Below are 18,840 nucleotides of genomic sequence, written 5' to 3'. Positions count from 1 at the left end.
ATGCATACTCTTTCCTCCCACACTTATTTTGGCCTTTTCCAGCGCCTTGTTTCATAACGGAGTGTTAGAGAATCTAGGGCAAAGTAGTGTTGTGTTGATTCTATGAGACTTGAAAACAATTTGTGAAGTATTTTTACTTTTTCTTAGCTAGCTTATACTTCTTCTTCTTATTATTAGTGCATATGTGTGTGCTTCATCAAACTACTACCAAAACAAAATAACAAGAACACAAAATTTGGCTCTCTGCTAGGGACAAACCCTCTCCACTCTTGAGAGAAAAACCCTTCGTAAGATTTCTCTTATTCAAGCTTCTTATTTGAACAACTGTCAAACCCTAGACCCTTGACAAATATTCCTCCAAGCATGAATCAAATCCTTCCTCTTTTTGCGTTGTCACTTCTCGCACTTCTTCCGGCACTTTGTCTTCCAGCACTTTGTCTCCTAGGTTAGGAAACCCTAGAATATTAGGGCTCCTTTACTTCGCTATAAGGAGGACCTTCTTTGCTTCCTTTGAGATACCTTGTAGACCTTAAAGTACATTCAAGTGAGACTTCTCATGTTGTTTCCCTTGACTGTTGTCAAACCTGTGAAGTTTTCTTGTTGTACGTGTGAACAAAACCTTGGAACAATCCTCCTTTTCCTCGTCTTCTTTTCCTTTCTTCTTCGTTGGAGAGAGAGACCTTCTAGGACTAGATTGCACCCAAAAACAGGGAGATATAAGGACCTGCACCTTACTGTTGTTGTAGCCATAGGAAGCCCTTACTCCTTCGCACGTGTGACTGTGTGTATGCCCTAAAGACAGTCTTTTCTTCTTTGTTTGTAGGGTTGCCTTCAACGCTGGAGTATGAGGCCCTTTTAGGCCTAATTACTAGCCCAAACTATAAGGTATATACCTTTGTCACTTCACTATTGTTCTGGCCACAAATTGTACCTTATCTCTTCGCACATGTGGCTATTGATGCCCTAGAAAGAAGACATGTACCTTCGTTGTCCTTCCTCCTATCTTTGCTGCCCTAACAAACTTCTTTTGCCCTTGTCTTCATCTCTTTTATCCTTCTCTTGTATGCAGATTTCAGAGTGTAAGTGTGTCCAAATGAGGAGTGGACAACCTCTATAAATAGAGGTTTGTCCCTCCTCTCTCAAGCTAACATGACTGTCCATTAGGCCAACTTGACTGTCTTCTAGGCCGACTTGACAGTTGCATTATATTTCACATTTATTCATCGTTTTTGCTACTTGTAGACTTCATTGGTGCTAGGATAGGATTTGACCATGCTTGGAGTTATTTCATTGACCTTTTATGATGACTTACATGATGTAACATGCCCTGAAAGTCTATTTTCATAATTACATCTTGACTTGACTTTTTAGAAGCACTTCAAAATGTGCTTAACCTATTTTCAATGAGCAAGAAACTCATTGACAATAATACAAAAATAATTTCTCTTTTCTTGAATAAGTACAAATATCAAAATTACATTTATGAAGACCAACCTAGATAACATTTCTCCAACACTCCCTCTTAACTAGGGAGGTATTCATACAACATTACAAGGTGTTTGGAAAATTTTCAATCTTGAAGAATTCACATAAGATAGACCAAATTAGCAATCCATCTGTTATAGCATCATATTCATCAGCGTTATCATAGTGCAAGGCCTTGATTAATACTATCTCTTTACGAGAGTATGAGCCACAATTTTGGTGAGACAAATGATTTATAGACACCTTCATCATTCTCTCTCAAGGTACATACCCACCTGGGTGTTCTCGAGTATGACCTTCTAGGACTATTCTTATCTTGGGTTCCCAGCCCTCAAAGAATATCGATCCTTTTGCCTACTCTTGTCTTGGATGCCCTACATATCTTCAAAGAGTATCTAATGACATATGATTACCTAATCCTCCCATTCTTTCTTCCCAAGTGAAGACAAGAATGTTGTGTATATCTTGTGTCTACATTTCCATTCATGGCCTTCATCTAGACTTACGGTTGTTAGTCCTATATGACCCATGACATGGAAAACACAATAGTCACTCTTTGTAATCAGGAGTGATTCAAAACTCCCTCTTGATCAGAGACTTGTCAGATCTCCCTCTTAATTGGGGACTCTTTCCTTCATCAGCAACTTCTTCTTTGTGGGTCCTTAAGCTGCATGATCTCCTTCCTTTCTTGATGTCATGAAGTCTTCAGTTGAACTTCTCTCGGTAGGGCACCATCCATCCATCACTTTCCTTCTTGGTTAGTCATGTCATTGCTTCGTGGAAAGCGACTATAGGTTATTTTAGTCATATTGGCTACTCTTTTGTCATCTTGTTCATGCTTCATAATTCTCTTCTCATGGATGCTCCATCATACTTGCTAGGTTATATGCTTTGACTTGGTATCCCATCATGACTTCATCCTGATATTGCTTTAACATTATTTTTTTCTTTTTTATTTTTGTTGGATGGCTTCTTCATCACGACATCATCATATAGTAGAATCAGTTATCTGCACCTTTTATATCTCTAAGACCTTCATAGTGTCAAGGGTCCTTTCTTCCTTCATCAGAGTTATCATGCCTTATTTCAGGAGATATCTTTCAAGGCATTTTGTCAGATAGTGATTCTCGGTGATCATAGTGTTCTTCACATGTTTGATCTCTTTCTTCATTTTCTTCTTCTCAGGTAGATTGGTCAACCACCTAATGCTTCTTGTGGAAGCATTCCTTCATCCCTTTGCTTTCTAGACTTGCCAGCATTTCTTCATGCTTCTTAGTGAGCAATCTTATGCTCCTTATGTGAGCATGTTCTTTTGTTGACCCTCATTGCATCGTGGTACATGCCTTCGAGCATGTTCTTGGTGAAAGAGATCCTTTCATGCTTGATCATGTTATAGAACTATACCCATGACTCAATAATATACAAATGATGACATGACTTAAAATTTGATGCATACATACCTCATCTTGATCCTCCTTGATCATTCTTTGGTGTAAATCTTGATCCTCCTTGATCATTCTTTGGTGTATACTTCTTGCTTCATCTTAGCTTGCCTGCATAGCATCCCTTTTCTTGAATCCCATGAGTGGGATTCCCAATGAGACATCTACCTTGGTTCACGAACCTTCTCTTGAAGATTCCATCATAGGATCTTAAAGATCCTCGCCTTGCAAATGTTTCCTACCTTTGATGATTTAGGTCTTCTAAGATTCTTGTCATGATCAAGTTTTCTTCCATCATATATGAGGTCCTATTCTAGGTATGCTCCTTCTACATGAATATCTTTGAGCTATATTTTCCATGCTCCTATATTCTAGGAGATATTTCTACTTATGCATTTTTGTTCTTCTCATAAATGTTACATCTACATGAGTGTCTAGAACTCCATGTACATCATGCTGCTAGATTCTAGAGGGTAATTCTAGCCATGCAATTTAATTTATTCCTACATGCTCCTATTCTACTCAAAACTTTGAAAGAATTCTAGAAGGAAAGAGTTTGACCTAGTCATAGTAGAGATCTGGAGGATCTTCCTTCTTTTGCTTCTTTCCTTCTTCTTCCACCTCTTGAGTTATATGAGCTTCTTCTCTCTTTCTCTTGTTGTTGTTGTCCTTCTTAAGCTTGGGACAATTCCTTTTGTAGTGTCCATATTCTTGGCATCCAAAACATTGTATCTTGGACATGTCTTTGTTGCTTGTTCTTCGTGGACCAAACTTTCCAAATTTACCCTTTATTTTGGCCATGGTAGCAAATGCTTGCTCCTTTGATCCCACATCTTCTTTCACCTTAAGTATAGTCTCCTTTGTTCTGCATAGAGACCACATATCACTGAGAGTGTTGCTTCCTTCTTGGCATAAATGATTGATTTGAAGTTTCCCCACTCCTTAGGTAGAACATTGAGTACAACAGTTGTCATCTCTCTATCAAACATGACTTCCCCAAGCTCTTGAAGTTGATCTCTCATCTCAGAGATTTTCATAAAGTAGGGAACTATTCCTTCATTTTTTATCTTCATCTTGTTTAGTTCATTCCTCATAGATAATACTTCTCCAATGGTGGATACCGCAAATAGCTCTACTAGCTTATCATAAATTTCTTTTGATGTCTCAAACTTGGAGACATAGGGAATGAGAGAGTCCTTGATTGATTCAATCAGAATCCTTTGACCTCTTGTCTCATCCTTATTGTACTTGGCTAAGGCTTGAGTCTGTTCCTTAGCAGGGACAGTGATGTTCCCCTTGACATATTCTAGGAGCTCATTCTCCTTGATAAGTAGATCAGTACTCTTATTCCATGCAAGAAAGTTATTGGTGCCTACCAATTTATTGTTTTCCTTGCAAAAGGACATTGATGTATATTTAGAAGGGGACATGCACTTACTTGATGGATTTTGAGGTTTGATGGATTTTCTTCCTCCTTGAAAGCTTGATGGCTTGTCTTTCCTATATCTTGATGTCCTTCAAGTTGTCTTCTCCGAGTGGACTTACTTGGTGATGAAGTGTGCTTCAGGACTTGTAGCTTGATGTAGATATGCTTCTTCTTTTATATAAGGCTCTCTTTGTATCCCTCCTTGATGAATGATGGATTGTAGACCCTTCTTGTCATTGAAGTGGTTGAGACTTCTAGGCTCGATGCTTCAACTTTGTAGATGCTTGAGTATTCTTGACAGTTCTTGAGTTGCCCTTTCCTTGATGTGTCACCTTCACTCTGAAACCATGTTAGAGAATTTAGGGAAAAGTAGTGTTGTGATGATTCTCTGAGACTTGATAATGATTTGTGAAGCCCTTTTACTTTTTCTTAGGTAGCTTATACTTCTTCTTATTATTATTAGTGCATACGTGTGTGCTTCATCAAACTGCTACTGAAACAAAATAACAAGAACACAAAATTTGGCTTTCTGCGAGGGACAAACCCTCTCCGCTCTTGAGAAAAAAACCCTTCGTAAGATTTCTCTGATTGAAGCTTCTTATTTGAACAACTGCCAAACCCTAGACCCTTGAAAAATATCTCTCAAATCCTTCCTCTTTCTGCACTGTCACTTCCGGCACTTTGTCTTCCAACACTTTGTCTCCTAGGTTAGGAAACCCCAAAATATTAGGGCTCCTTTACTTCGTTATAAGGAGGACCTTCTTTGCTTCCTTTGAGATACCTTTATACCTTAAAGTAAATTCAAGTGAGACCTCTCATGTTGCTGCCCTTGGCTACCGTCAAAACCTGTGAAGTTTGCTTGTTGTATGTGTGAACAGAACCTTGGAACAGTCCTCATTTTCCTCGTCTTATTTTTCCTTTCTCAGTCGTTGGAGAGAGGGACCTTCTAGGACTATATTGCACCCAAAAATAGGGAGATATAAGGACCTGCACCGTACTGTTGTTGTAGCCGCAAGCAGCCCTTACTGCGTCTCATGTGTGACTGTGTGTATGCCCTAAAGATAGTCTTTTCTTCTTTGTTTGTAGGGCTGCCTTCAATGCTGGAGTATGAGGCCCTTTTAGGCCTAATTACTAGCCCAAACTATAAGGTATATACCTCTATCACTTCACTGTTGTTCTGGCCGCAAATTGTACCTTATCTCTTCGCATGTGTGGTTGTTGATGCCCTAGAAAGCATAAATGTACCTTCATTGTCCTTCCTCCTATCTTCGCTGCCCTGACAGACTTCTTTTGCCCTTGTCTTCATCTCTTTTATCCTTCTCTTGTATGCAGATTTCAGAGTGTAAGTATGTGCAAATGAGGAGTGGACAACCTCTATAAATAGAGGTCTGTCCCTCCTCTCTCAAGCTGACATCACTGTCCATTAGGCCGACTTGACTGTCTTCTAGGCCGACTGGACAGTTGCATTATATTTCACATTTATTCATCGTTTTTGCTTCTTGTAGACTTCGTTGGTGCTATGATAGGATTTGACCATGCTTGGAGTTATTTCCTTGACCTTGTATGATGACTTACATGATGTAACATGCCCTCAATGGGTATTTTCATAATTAAATTTCGACTTTGACTTTTTAGAAGCACGTCAAAATGTGCTTAACTTATTTTCAGTGAGCAAGAAAATCATTGACAAATAATACAAAAATAATTTCTCTCTTCTTGAATAAGTACAAATATCAAAATTACTTTTATGAAGACCGAACCTGGTTACATTTTCTCCAACATGGAGTTGATGAGAATTAGTCCTTAAGTGAGCAATACGAATTTTGGCTCTCTAAGAGATAATGGCCTCTATGTATGCTTTTGGTTGATGACTATGAGTGGGATTAAGCACTTCAATATAGTACTTTTTATTTCTTCTTAGCTCCTTATCCCAAGTATGCTTTTAGATCTTATCCATAACAAAAGATTTTATCTCTTTTCTATTTATGGGACATGTGTTCAAGTAAATACCCCATTTACTAAACCATTTGTTATTTTGTTGGATCCAAGTCCTTTTTCTGTTGCACAATATATCATTAAAGACAACCTTAGGCCATCTAGCCTCTTCCATTTGCTCATTTTTTTTAAATACCTTATGATTGTCACCATAGCAGTTGCTTCAATAGGAGCAACCCCTGTTTCCCTTAACAAGATAGTATAAAGAACTACACTTTTAATCTTGACTTTTTTTATAATCAAACACTTTTGAATTTTATCAATTTGTTTCCACTGCATGTCATATGTACTGTTGGCCCATATTTCACAACCATAGAGAACCACCAGAATCACTAGAAGCCCAAAAAGTGTTTGAGTATTTTTCCAATCCCATAACTTTGCCTCTCTACACCTATTTTGAAAAGCATAAAATGGTTTCCAACCCCCCAAAGTTATTTTCTTTCTACAACCATCCCAGCTTAGATTTTTTTTGAAGTCAATTCCAAGGTATTTGTAATCCGCAGATTCTTCCAGAATGTTGCCTTCAAAGTAGAACTTATGTTGGTTATGTTTTCTTTTTTTAGAGAAAACCACTACTTTCGTTTTGTTGATATTGACTTGCATGCCCACACTTTTACAAGAATGCTCAATGGATAGTAAGTGCTCTTGCAAACCAAGAGTTGATTTAGAAATCATAACAAGGTCATATGCATACAAAAGAAGCCTTATAACAAACTTTCCCAAATAGATACCATCACCCCCTTGCGAATTTAACCACTCCTCAAGCTTTTCGAGATATAAACCAAAAAGGGTAGGAGACAGTGGGAAACAATGCTTGACCCTGATATCGCTTCTAAAACTTTTAGAAATTCTTGCTGAAGTTCTAATTTTGACTTTCACCTCTTCATGCAACCTATGCACAACTTCTCTCAAATGTTGAGGAACCCCAAGTTCCTCCATTCTATGCTAAAGCTTATCCCTAGGAACCATGTCAAACGCTTTTCTGAAATCAACAAAGCAACAAAAGACTTCTTCCTTTTTTTCCCAAACTTTTTCAATGATGTGCCTTAAAGTTATACAATGATCAACTGTGGAATGTTTAGGTATAAAACTTGTTTTCCCTCTAGCACGCTTATCTCTTTCTTCTGCCCACTTGCTAATTTTATTTTCTAGCATGCTTCCAAATAGCTTTGCAAACAAAGGGTTTATCATCATCACCGCTCTTGAAAAGAGGTATTACAAGACTAGTTTTCCAATGTGTGGAGAGCCCCTGTTCTATGATGTTGTTGAAAAATTTTGTAATGTGAGGTGCAAGAATCTTTGAGCCCCACTTTAGATATTATGCTTAGAGTTCAGCTAAGTCTTTTGCTTTTCCAACACCCAACTTCTTGATACCCATATCTACCTCTTACACCGTGAAGAGTTCAGTATCAGTGTTGACCATGGGGGGAGGGTCAACCTTGGGATCCTGCTCATAAAGTTGTCTTGCATAGTCAAACCATTTAGAAGTTGCAATACTATTTCCATTTTGTATCTTTCTCGGTTGGAGCTCCTTCCAAAATAATTTGGGATTATTTTTCCCAAGGAAGATTAGTTCTTCCCTCCTTGAAACCATGAAATCTTCCTTTTTCTTGCTTAATAACTACTTGTAATCTTTGAGCTTTATGTTATCCTTGTTTGAAACTCTCCACATTCTCCTTGCCTTTTTGTGTTCCTCGTCAAACCAAGCATTAACCGAGAAGAAATTTGTTTCATACTTCTTAACATTTTATATTTTTCACTCTACAAGTGCCCATTGAATTAAATGTGTTAATTCATGACTATGAAGGTCGTGAATTGTGATTTTACCCTTCTTGAAGAGCCTCTCTAGCACCATTTTGAAGGTATTACAATTTTCTAGAGTCAAAATAATTCTGCCCTTTGAGAGATTTTGTTGGACATGCCCAATTTTTTACTCTATTTGTTTCTTTCCAGTCCAAGAGAAACTTAAATAAATTTTCTTGTGATCTAATTTTAAGTCCCAAAGTTGATCTCCAATGAAAACTTCCTCCATTTTCTCACACAGACCATACGAGCAAATTACATAATCTACTACACTTGCTCCATTATAAGTATTGCAAGTTAAATCATCAGACTTTTCCCATCTAGTCAAGCCATTATAAATGAATAAATCAAAGGCCCCACATAGAGTAAGCAATTGTTCACCAAAGATATTGTAGCCCTTGTCCTTTGAAATTATTTCTCACTGATGATTACTCTCTTCTGTAAGCCAAATAGGGTCGCAGTCTTCTTTACAACAAAGAATGCTAGCTTGCTCATTTGCAGTCCTAGCATTGAAATCAACCACTATAAGGACTTCACCTAGATGAGAATATGTTTCAATATCTTCTTTTAAGGCTACAAATGGATCTTTGTGGTCAAGCCTTATACCTTTGTAGATTTTTGAAACTTGCGGCACAAAATAGCACGCTGTAACTCTGATGTGGTTTCCATTTTCTGATATTTTAAACCAAATGAATTGTTTATTTGAGTCTTCCTTTTCTAACTGAATGATATGACCTTCTTTCTCCCTCACTAAAACCATGATACCCCCATGCCCTTTGTCATTCCCTGTTGCCTTGTTCCACAACTGCCATCTTACAGTATCCTTCAAACAGAGGTGTCTTGCACCCTTCAAGCTCATGTGTTTCTATGAGGCAAATTATGTCTCTATCTTCCACCATAGGCCCTAACCTAGATCCTCGTCTCCATGGGTAACCTCTGCAGTTCCAACAAATTAATCTTAAGGAAACCTAGGTATGACTTTATTGTTATTTATTTTGACATGCAAGACTCGCATTTGAGTCTTTTTCCCTGCTTTCCCATACTGACATTGCTTCCTGATTTCCTGTTGAATTGTTTGTTTCCTCTTCTTTATTACCATCTTGCAGTTATGTTTTGGAAGGAGGTACAAATCGCGCTATCACAACTTCACCTTTATAAATCCATGCCCTCTTGTCTTCATCTCTTGCTGCCCTAAGATTTAACAGTTCCTCTATCCTTTCCTCCTGTTGTCTTATAGTTAAATCTTCTTCTAGAAAAAAGTGAGAACCCCTCAAGAGATTCTTCTTGCTTAGAATGATATATTTATCATGAAATCTAGGCATGATGAATTTTATGGACCTGGCTCTCTCACCGTTAAACTTACCCACCCTCCATGCTTGGCATATTTTTCCTTGCCATAACAACTTGTATTTCAAAAAGTCTCTTGCAAGGTCAATAGTACATTCATTTTTCCCATAGTCTTTCACCCCTTTAATAATTGTGTGTGCTGCTATATTTTGTCTTTCCTTGCCTTCTCTATCTTGCATGTTGTCAACCCGAATGTTTGTTTCTCCTTCCTTATTAGCAGAATTGCTGATAACTTGAGCCCAAGTTTTGGAAACTTTGGTGGAATCTCCTTTCCTTTCTTCTCTTACTTTCTCTTTATGTTTGTCTATTTGGGCAATCATTTTCCCTTTATCCTAGGATGATTTCGCATTCACCTGACCTCTGTAATTTCCACTACATATTTCTTTATTTTTACACATCCACCTTCATGTGTTGCCATTTTGTCTTCCCTATCAAAAGAGATTCGTGTACCAATATCACTTGTTCTTTCAAAACTTTATTGCTTTCTGCTAAAGCCTTGTTCTCAACTGTGATTATATGAATTTTATGATCTCTTTCCTGCTCTTTAGCTTCTGAAACCTCCAACCTTCGTTTTTTATTTAAAAATTCTTTCACATAAAGATTAGATGACCAGGTGAGAGGTGTGGATGTGGGACTATAGAAGGCAGAATCATCAATGACTTTTCCTTCGGACTTCTTGTTGCCACAAGCTTGTAGATGTGACTTGTTTGAGTGCTTATTGCGAAGGGCTCAAGTACTTTCCCTTTGAGACCGTTTTTTCCTTGTCTGCTCCCATTTTAGATGGGCTAGTCTTCATTTTAAAATGCCCCGATATTGTTTGGCATTAACTCAAACCAACTTCCCATCTTCGGTGAATGAGAAGGGTTTAAGTTGCAAATAAAGGATGTCAATAAATGGTTCAAACAAAGATGCCAATCAGTTGTGGTTCACCGGTTTTGGTTCACCTCATAGAACGAACTATATAATTGGTTCCATTTCTATGCTATAATTACCTTGATAGATGTGATTTATTTTTAAAAAGAGTTTATAGAATTTCCATTTTTAAGAAATAAAAAATGCATATAAGATTTATATTTAATCTTACTTAATAATTTGGCAATATTGTTTTAGTCATATATTTTCAAATAGTTATTTTGTTTCCAATAGTGTGCATTGTTTGTAATTTCCATTTCTGTGACTATTACATACAATTAAATAATTGATAAAATAAATAATTAGATAAATTATATAAAATTTAAAGTTTTCAAAACCTTTGTTGAAAATGAAGTTGATTGTAAAATCAAATTCTTAAGTCTGATAAGGGTGGAGAGTTTACCTCAAGTAAGTTTGAATATTTTTGTGAAAAACTTGGAATAAGAAGACAATTCTCAGCTGCAAACACTCCATAGCAAAATGGAGAAGTGGAAAGGAAAAACATATTGGTGCAGCAAAATAATTAGAGAAATGTTAAATGAGAGAAATCTACCAAACCCATTTTGAGTTTAAGTTTTTCATAAAACAATCAATATTTTAAATAAAGCACACTCCAAGCCAAACACTAAAAGACTCCCTATGAGTTGTGGAATGTAAAACTATTCTTAATCAAGCACTTCAAAGTTTTTGGCAGTAAGTACTACATCAAGATTAATGATGACAATATTGGAAAGTTTGACGCTAGAGTTGATGAAGGAATATTTCTAAGATATTCAACTAAGAGAAAAGTTTATAGATACTATAACAAAATATTATGCAAGATTGTTGACAGCATTGATGTGAAGGTGGATGAAGCTTTACCTCTCAAAAAGAAGCAATCAAGATAAATCAGCCTTGTTGATCATGTCAGCAATGAATATGAAGAGGAACAATACTTGAGTTTTAGAAGAAGAAGAAGCATTCTCTCATCCAAAAGCCCTTTGATGGTATGTACAAAAGAATCACCCTATAGATTAAATTGTTGGTAATAAGGAAGTAGGAGTTCAAACTAGAAAAAAAAAAACTAATAAGCACTTCTAGTCAAACACATATTGCCATGTTTTTCATGATTGAACCCAAAGATTTTTCTCAGGCGAGTAAAGATAAGAATTGGATAAATGCCATGAATGATGAATTAGATTAGATTGAGAAAAATCAGACTTTGGGTATAATTCAAAGACCAATAAATAAAAATGTTGTTTTCACAAAACAGGTCTTTAGGAACAAGTTAGATGAGGATGGACAAGTTGTTCGAATTAAGGCCATATTAGTATGCAAAGGATATGCACAGGTTGGAGTGGGTTTTGAAGAAAAGTCTTGCCCTATTACAAGATTAGAGGCAATAAGGATGTTCTTAGTATTTTCACATCGCAAAAGTTTAAAGTTTATCAAATGGATATGAAATTAGCATTTTTAAATGGAGAAAATGAAAAGGAAGTATATATAGAGCAACCTGAAGGGATTCAATTCTTAGATAATGTAGATGACATATGCAAACTTAAAAAGGCCTTGTATGAAATAAAGCAAGCACCAAGAGCATGGTATTCTAGATTGGAAAAATATCTACAGTAGTAAGGTTTCAAACGATAGACAGTTATTAGTAATTTGTTTATTATATATGAAGATAAAAACCTTTTCGTTATTATTATTTATGTTGATGACATAATATTTGGAAGTGATGTAGATATATTAAGTTAGAAATTTGCAACTAAAATGCAAGTTGAGATTGAAATGTCGATGCTAGGAGAATTATCATTTTTCCTTGGTTTGAAAACTGCACAGACAACTAAAGAAATGCTTATCTCCCAAAGCAAATACCTCAAGGAGATGCAAAAAAAAATTGGGATGGAAGAGTGTTCACCTTTTAGCACTCCCATCATTACTGATTGTAAGATGAGAAAAAATGATGAATCGCCTGAGGTCAATCAAACAATGTTCAAATCAATGATTGGTAGCCTCATATACCTAGCAATCTTAAGGCCAAACATAATGCAAGTTGTTGGTTTAGTAGAAAGGTATCAATCAACCCCTAAAAAGATCCATCTATTAGTTGCAAAATGAATTTTTCAGATATTTAAAAGCCATAATATAATTTGGTCTATGGTACCCTAAGGGTCATAACTTTTCCTTAACTGCATACACATGTGTTGATTTGGCTGGAAATGTAGATGATATTAAGAACACAAGTGGTGGTTCCTTCTTCCTTATAGATTTTTTGTGGCTTAGTTAAGCAAAAAGAATATATCAATTTCATTTTCCAAAGTTGAAGTTGAGTACATAGTAGTCGTTACATGTTGCACTCATATTTTGTGGATAAAGCTGACTTTGCAATACATGAAGGTATTGTATGATGGATTGATTCCCATTGTATGTGATAATATAAGTGCTATGAGTATGTCCAAGATCATTTCTCTTCATTCAAAAACCAAACATACACCCATAAAGTATCAATTTCTTAGAGATATATGTGGTTGATTAGATTGTAAGGTTGGAATATATATCAACAAAGGAATAAATAATTGATATATTCACTAATCCTCTTGTAAAAAAACATTCTGAATGTTTAAGGCAAAAGTTAGGGTTTTTATCTCCCTCATCCCTTCCATGTACCCTTTCCATAGGAGAGAATGAAATTATCAATTTTGTAAGGGATAGTTGCATGCCAAGAGATTAGAGAGAAGAAAATGGCATGAGCTTAGGGGGCGCTGCATGATCAGCAATAGTAGCACATACTCAAGGAGAGCTACAAGAAGAGAAATACATAATCAGCAGTGGAAGGAAAAGTTAGTGCTCAGTAAAATTCTTATACTTTGGAGAAAAATGATAGCAAATGTTTAGGTGGGGGGTCTATTGCAATAGGATATGTTTTGTCTCACTACAATTAGCCTACGTGGCTAGAACGATCATTAGTAGTCAATAGCTTGAGCAGCATGTCACATTAAGGCAAGGTAAGAATTTGGCTCTTGGAACAATCCTTGTTATACATTAGCATAGTAGTTCATTGGTACAACAATAGAACACTGACCATCAAACACATAGTACATTTATTCAAGATATAAGACCCTTGTATAAATAGTGCAACTTGAACCACACCCATTTGCCATTGATGTCAACAGGAAAGAGTGAGCATCCATTGAAGATTAAATTGGAGCAGGTTAGTATTATTGGGGAGAGTGAGTAGACATTGGCGCAGACATTAGCTTTTGTATCCTAACAAGGGTAGTCAAAACCAAAGCCATCAATGGCCAACAATGTCTAGTGTTGTTACCACTAATGCCAAAGGGGGAGATTGTTGAGTGCGTTGGAAAATTGTTGAGTGTGTATTTTCATTGATCTCAATTTTAGGGGGAGCTTGTTGAACATGTTGTCATTAATATCGTTGATGCAATTTTGGATGCATGATTCCATGGACTAGTTTGATGTCATGGAAGGAGTTGCACAATCCAACTTTGAAGGAATTTCTTATTCAATTCCTTAATCCAACTGAGAATGAAAAGTGTATAATTGTCTAGACTGATCAGAGACCTTTCCAATGGTATATAGCACTTTGTCTAACTCCCACAGACTGAGAAGAAAACTAGGTTTAGAGTGAAGCAGTGAAACCAAGGTTCCAACGCGGTCACGGTTCTAGACTTGCATATGAGTGGAGTGTGGTCCTCTCGCCGGATTGGCATGAGTCATTATCGGCCAAAGCCCAAAACACAAGCTCGAGAGGGAGAGCCAGTGGGCAGCAAGCTAAGCTCTAGGTCATAACCTTAGGTCATGGAGATCCCATCAGTAAGTGCTTGTGAGCTTAGTGCCCACCAAACATCCATCATTAGCCATGTCGTTGAATCAGGAAGCTTGGACAAATATATGGCAAGAGGGGACTTAGGTTCACCCGAAATTTAACAGGGAGGTACCCCCCAAGGTGGAAACCATCATGGTTTACCATTGATTAAGTGGCATCCTATGATCGATTGTGAGACCCCCCCTACTCCTTACAAAAATATGAGAGGGTGCCCCGCATAATACCAATGGTTTCCTAGATAGAACATTGCAGGTGGACTACAAATGATATGGACACTAGGTGGTGGCTTAGATGAGGTGGACACAACGTGTCAGGATGACTGACATCGCAGATTATGAGCATGAAACATGGCAAGCGTATTTGGCATTTTTGGGTGGTCAAATGGATAATTGGTGAATGACATGTGGTAGGCACATGTGTGTAGGTGGACACATCGCGAGTTCTTATTGGAAACAGCAAAGAAAGTATATGCATGAAGTGGCAAATGAAGTGGCTCGTGGGCCGTCACCACACCACCTAGTCTGAAAGTGTTATAAACAACAACGAATATGGTCGAGAAGCGATGACCAACAGATGAGAAGATATTTGTGGCAACTAACAAGATAAGATCATCGTCAATTGACATGTCCATCAATCAAACTGCCTAGATAGAGGGTGTTGTGAACATTAGCAAAATGTGGTTGATGAGAAGTGTGTGGCAAACAGGAGACAACCCACAACAATTAATAGAAAAGATCACCATCAAGTAAATCTTATATCCATCAAAGCGCCTGGCTTTAATGTGTAATGAACAGCAGTGGATGCAACCAATAAGCAGTGAGCAACAGATGGAGAAATTGATGTCAGATGCAATAAATAGAAATATCATCAAGTGGCGTCTATGTTTGTCAATTCAATTGTCTTAAATTGCTACATAAATTATTGATCGGAGTTGGTAAACTTGTGAAGTGAAAGTACACTATATATACTAGAAGCCTTCAGATTATTAATGTGTATGATTGAGTTATTGAAAAATATTTCCAAGGATGTTTTGTGTTCCTATTTTACTTTTTAAAGGAAATAAAATTAATAAATTCAATCTCAATTACATTCCTGCTCACTCCTTTCTAATGAAATCAAAAATGCTCTTCGGACTTGCAAAATGAAACTAAAGAAAACTCATACTATCCCATTAAATTAAGAGAACTTAACCAATCTATTACAACACAATTTAATATCTAAAAGAAAATTTATTCATCTAATATTCTAGCAATCCTTTGCATAAAAAGCAAAATGAATTTGACTTCTAGTTAAAATGAAATCTACAATTTTTCTCATTATCAATCACTCATGCTTTGAAATGAAATACTGTAAAGAAATCACTCATGCTCTGTAATGAAATACTGTAAAGGAATCACTCATGCTTTGTAATGAAACGATAACAAAATATGTGAAAAGCGATTACACTGCAATTAGCATCATTATAAATCAACTTGAAAAGAATGATTAGTGAAATATTGCTATCGCTATCTAATTGAAACCAACACTGCAAAACGATTCTAAAACAACAAATGATAAACAAAACCTTCATTGTTTGCAGGGGCCCTCCACAAACAGGTGGTCAGAGAACTTTAATTGAGCAATCAGCTACACATCAAAACTTTAGTCTTTATTAACAAGTAAAAACAGAGTTTAAAACAATATTGTCACATATAAATTAACCTTGTATTCATGTTTGTTGCACGGTATTTATAAAATCTTGTGTCAATAATTGTTCAAGGCTTTTACGCCTACCTTAGCTAACAAAATTCTAATTTTAGCTTCTAACAAATATCAAAATATTGTTTGCTCATGATTTTCTATTTGGCAAAGAAAATCGTGTAGTGCAAGGATTTCGGACTCTCGCTCCCCTGTTCAGCAACATGTTGACTTTTACCCTTTGACCACACAATCGAATAATCCTTTGATGCTCTGGTTCAAATGAATAGGAGGAAATCATTAAAGGGACCAATCTCCACTTGTTCATATCTTTCTCCTCTTATTTAGCACCTCAGATCCTAATAAACCTTGGAATCCACTACAGAAACATAGGATGAATGTGAACAATATCAGATATTTGGAGCTACTGCGAAAAGCAATGTTTGAAGAGTGTAGATATGAAAACATAATTTGTTGTTAGTATGATTCTATGATAAAGGTGCCATAGATTTGAATTTAAAAAGGTATGAAAAAGGGATCTAAGTGTTGAGTTTGGGTAGCATCGGATGTGCTCTAGCTCCGATATTTTGTGGAGGGGCTAGAATAAATAATATCTCTAAGACCTAGAGATAGTTTGGAGAAATTCCCCCCAGATTGTGAGTTACTAAAATAATTAATATTTTGAATGGGTTCCTAAGTCTAAACTTCGGAAAATAAAAATATTAATGGGTATTAATAAAAATATGGGTGAGAAGCTTCTAAGAGGTAAGGATCAAGTCTGTTTTAATATTAGTTGTTGATTATGGACTTAATCTCAGTCGTTGATTCATCAACAAAAAAAGTATAAGAGGAGGCTTGAGGATCAGTTGAAGACACACCAAATTGATCAGTCAGTTCAATTTTTCTGGAGCGAATTTTGCTGAGAAAGTCGAACAGGCGATTTGAGTTGCAGCGAAGGGGCAGGGATAGTTGGGGTTGGAGGATTTTCTCTAGCACCCCGAATACTCAATAGAGAGAGGAAAAGATACGCTAGAGAAGGCATCAACGACCAAGGGAGGCTGAGGTTGGGACAAGAGGGCCCACACATTGCTTGATGCAGTGTGAGTGCAGGGGAAGAGCTGCCCTCCTGCAGAAATCTAAATTCATTCGAGCAGTAGCAGGATCAGCCGAGAACGTTGACGTCAAAGCTCCAAGAGGCAGAGGAGGCAACGCAGAGTCTTAGAGTGCTCCACACATGCCCACGCAACTATTGTGAAGGGGTAGCACAGTTGTAGTTGGGGATAGTCAATCCAGTTGCTGGATCGGAGGGATTTTTCCAAGTGAAGTGAGGTAATCTCACTTAGGTTTTTGCTAGTATATTTTATCTTTGTAACTGGATAGCTGAGAGGGCATCCTGAGTTGTGTTTAGAACTACTGCTTAATAATAGAAAACCCTCAGAGTTGTTGCACCGGTTTTCCTGCATTGGGTTTTTCCAGGAACATTTGTCCAGAAACAAAGGTGTCCCTTGTGTGTTTGTATCATATCTATTTCAGTTTATGATTTGTATGTCAATGTAGTCTGCAATAGTGCTTTTCATCAGTGTTTAAATAATTAAATAAATTGTTGAATGTAAAAACAAGTAGGAGATGATAAACCAGTGATTGCAATAGGATTTATGATGTGTAGATTCAGAAATTTTCACACGGTATCGGAGCATTGCAGATCATATGACACTGAGGACATCATCCAGGAGATCCAGTGAATTCGCTGCAGAGAAGCAGTTATCCCGAGTGACAGCGCTTTTTCAGAGGCAGAGGAGCAACTGAAGAAGTGATGCAAACCCAGAGAAGTGACGCAGAGGCTCATGCAGTGCCTGCATCAACATTTCGAACCTGTAGAGGGTGATGCAGTACCTGAGAGGACCTCACACAGTCACTGTGTCGGCTCTTTGGGCCAGTGTAGAGCCTGAGAGGCTCAAATCAATGAGTTGTCGAGGCTGGAGGAGCAGAGCAGATTCGATCAGTGGAGTTGGTGGGATGTTGTTGTTATTGGTGCAAAACAGTGCCTGTGGAGACAAAGCCGAGGTAGAGGGAGTCACTGCCTTGAAAGATTTCTAGCCAAAGAATATAGATCCGGGTTGCAGCAACAAGGGAGGATTGGAGAGGAGTGATTCGACATCTGGCTAGAGGATTTTTGTGGAGGAAATCGGGACTCAAAGGGACTCTAGAGGAGCTTGTTCCTTAGAGGATTTATAGTGCCGAAGAAATCCAGATCCAAGTCTTGCTGGATTAACAGCAGGAGAAGGAGAAGAGAACCTTTCCTGTATTTGTTGCACAGAGATGGCAGTGAATGCACTAAGAGATCAACACAGATTGGATGGAGCATCCAATTTTGTCATCTGGAAGGCGAGGATCCTAGCAGTCCTAGACAAGAATCGCATCAAGGACTATGCCTTGAAGGTAGTTGTTGTTTCGGTCGACGTTGATCCATTGAAGAAGTATGAGGAAGCCCAGGCAAAGGCTAAATGAATGATTCTAGACGGAGTCAAAGATCATGTGGTCCCACACATTGCTAAGAAGGAAACGACAAGGGAGATGTGGGAGACATAGACCACCTTGTAACAGGGGACTTCCGTTCAATGGAAGATGATATTGGAGAATTAGCTAACACAATACCAGATGCAGAAGGGAGAAGAGATCGATCCCTTCCTTCTGAGGTTGCAAGGGATTCGAGACCAGCAGACTTCCATGGGGTCTACACTAGATCCTGAATTCATTGTCGGGATTGCCCTAAATGCAGTTACCGAAGACTAGGAGACACTTGCCCATAGTATCTTGGGTAGATCTTCTCTCCCTAGTTGGGAGGAAATGTGGGCAACTCTTTGACAGGAAGAGATCAGGAGGCTGACAAAGGCAGGAAGTAGCAACAGAGGAGCCCGGGTTAA

This window comes from Pinus tabuliformis, chromosome 2_2 (genome assembly GCF_031772625.1).
Source record: "Pinus tabuliformis cultivar Carrire ecotype Pingquan chromosome 2_2, CPIR1, whole genome shotgun sequence".
Lineage (NCBI taxonomy): Eukaryota > Viridiplantae > Streptophyta > Pinopsida > Pinales > Pinaceae > Pinus > Pinus tabuliformis.
Note: the sequence above shows the minus strand (reverse complement) of the source record.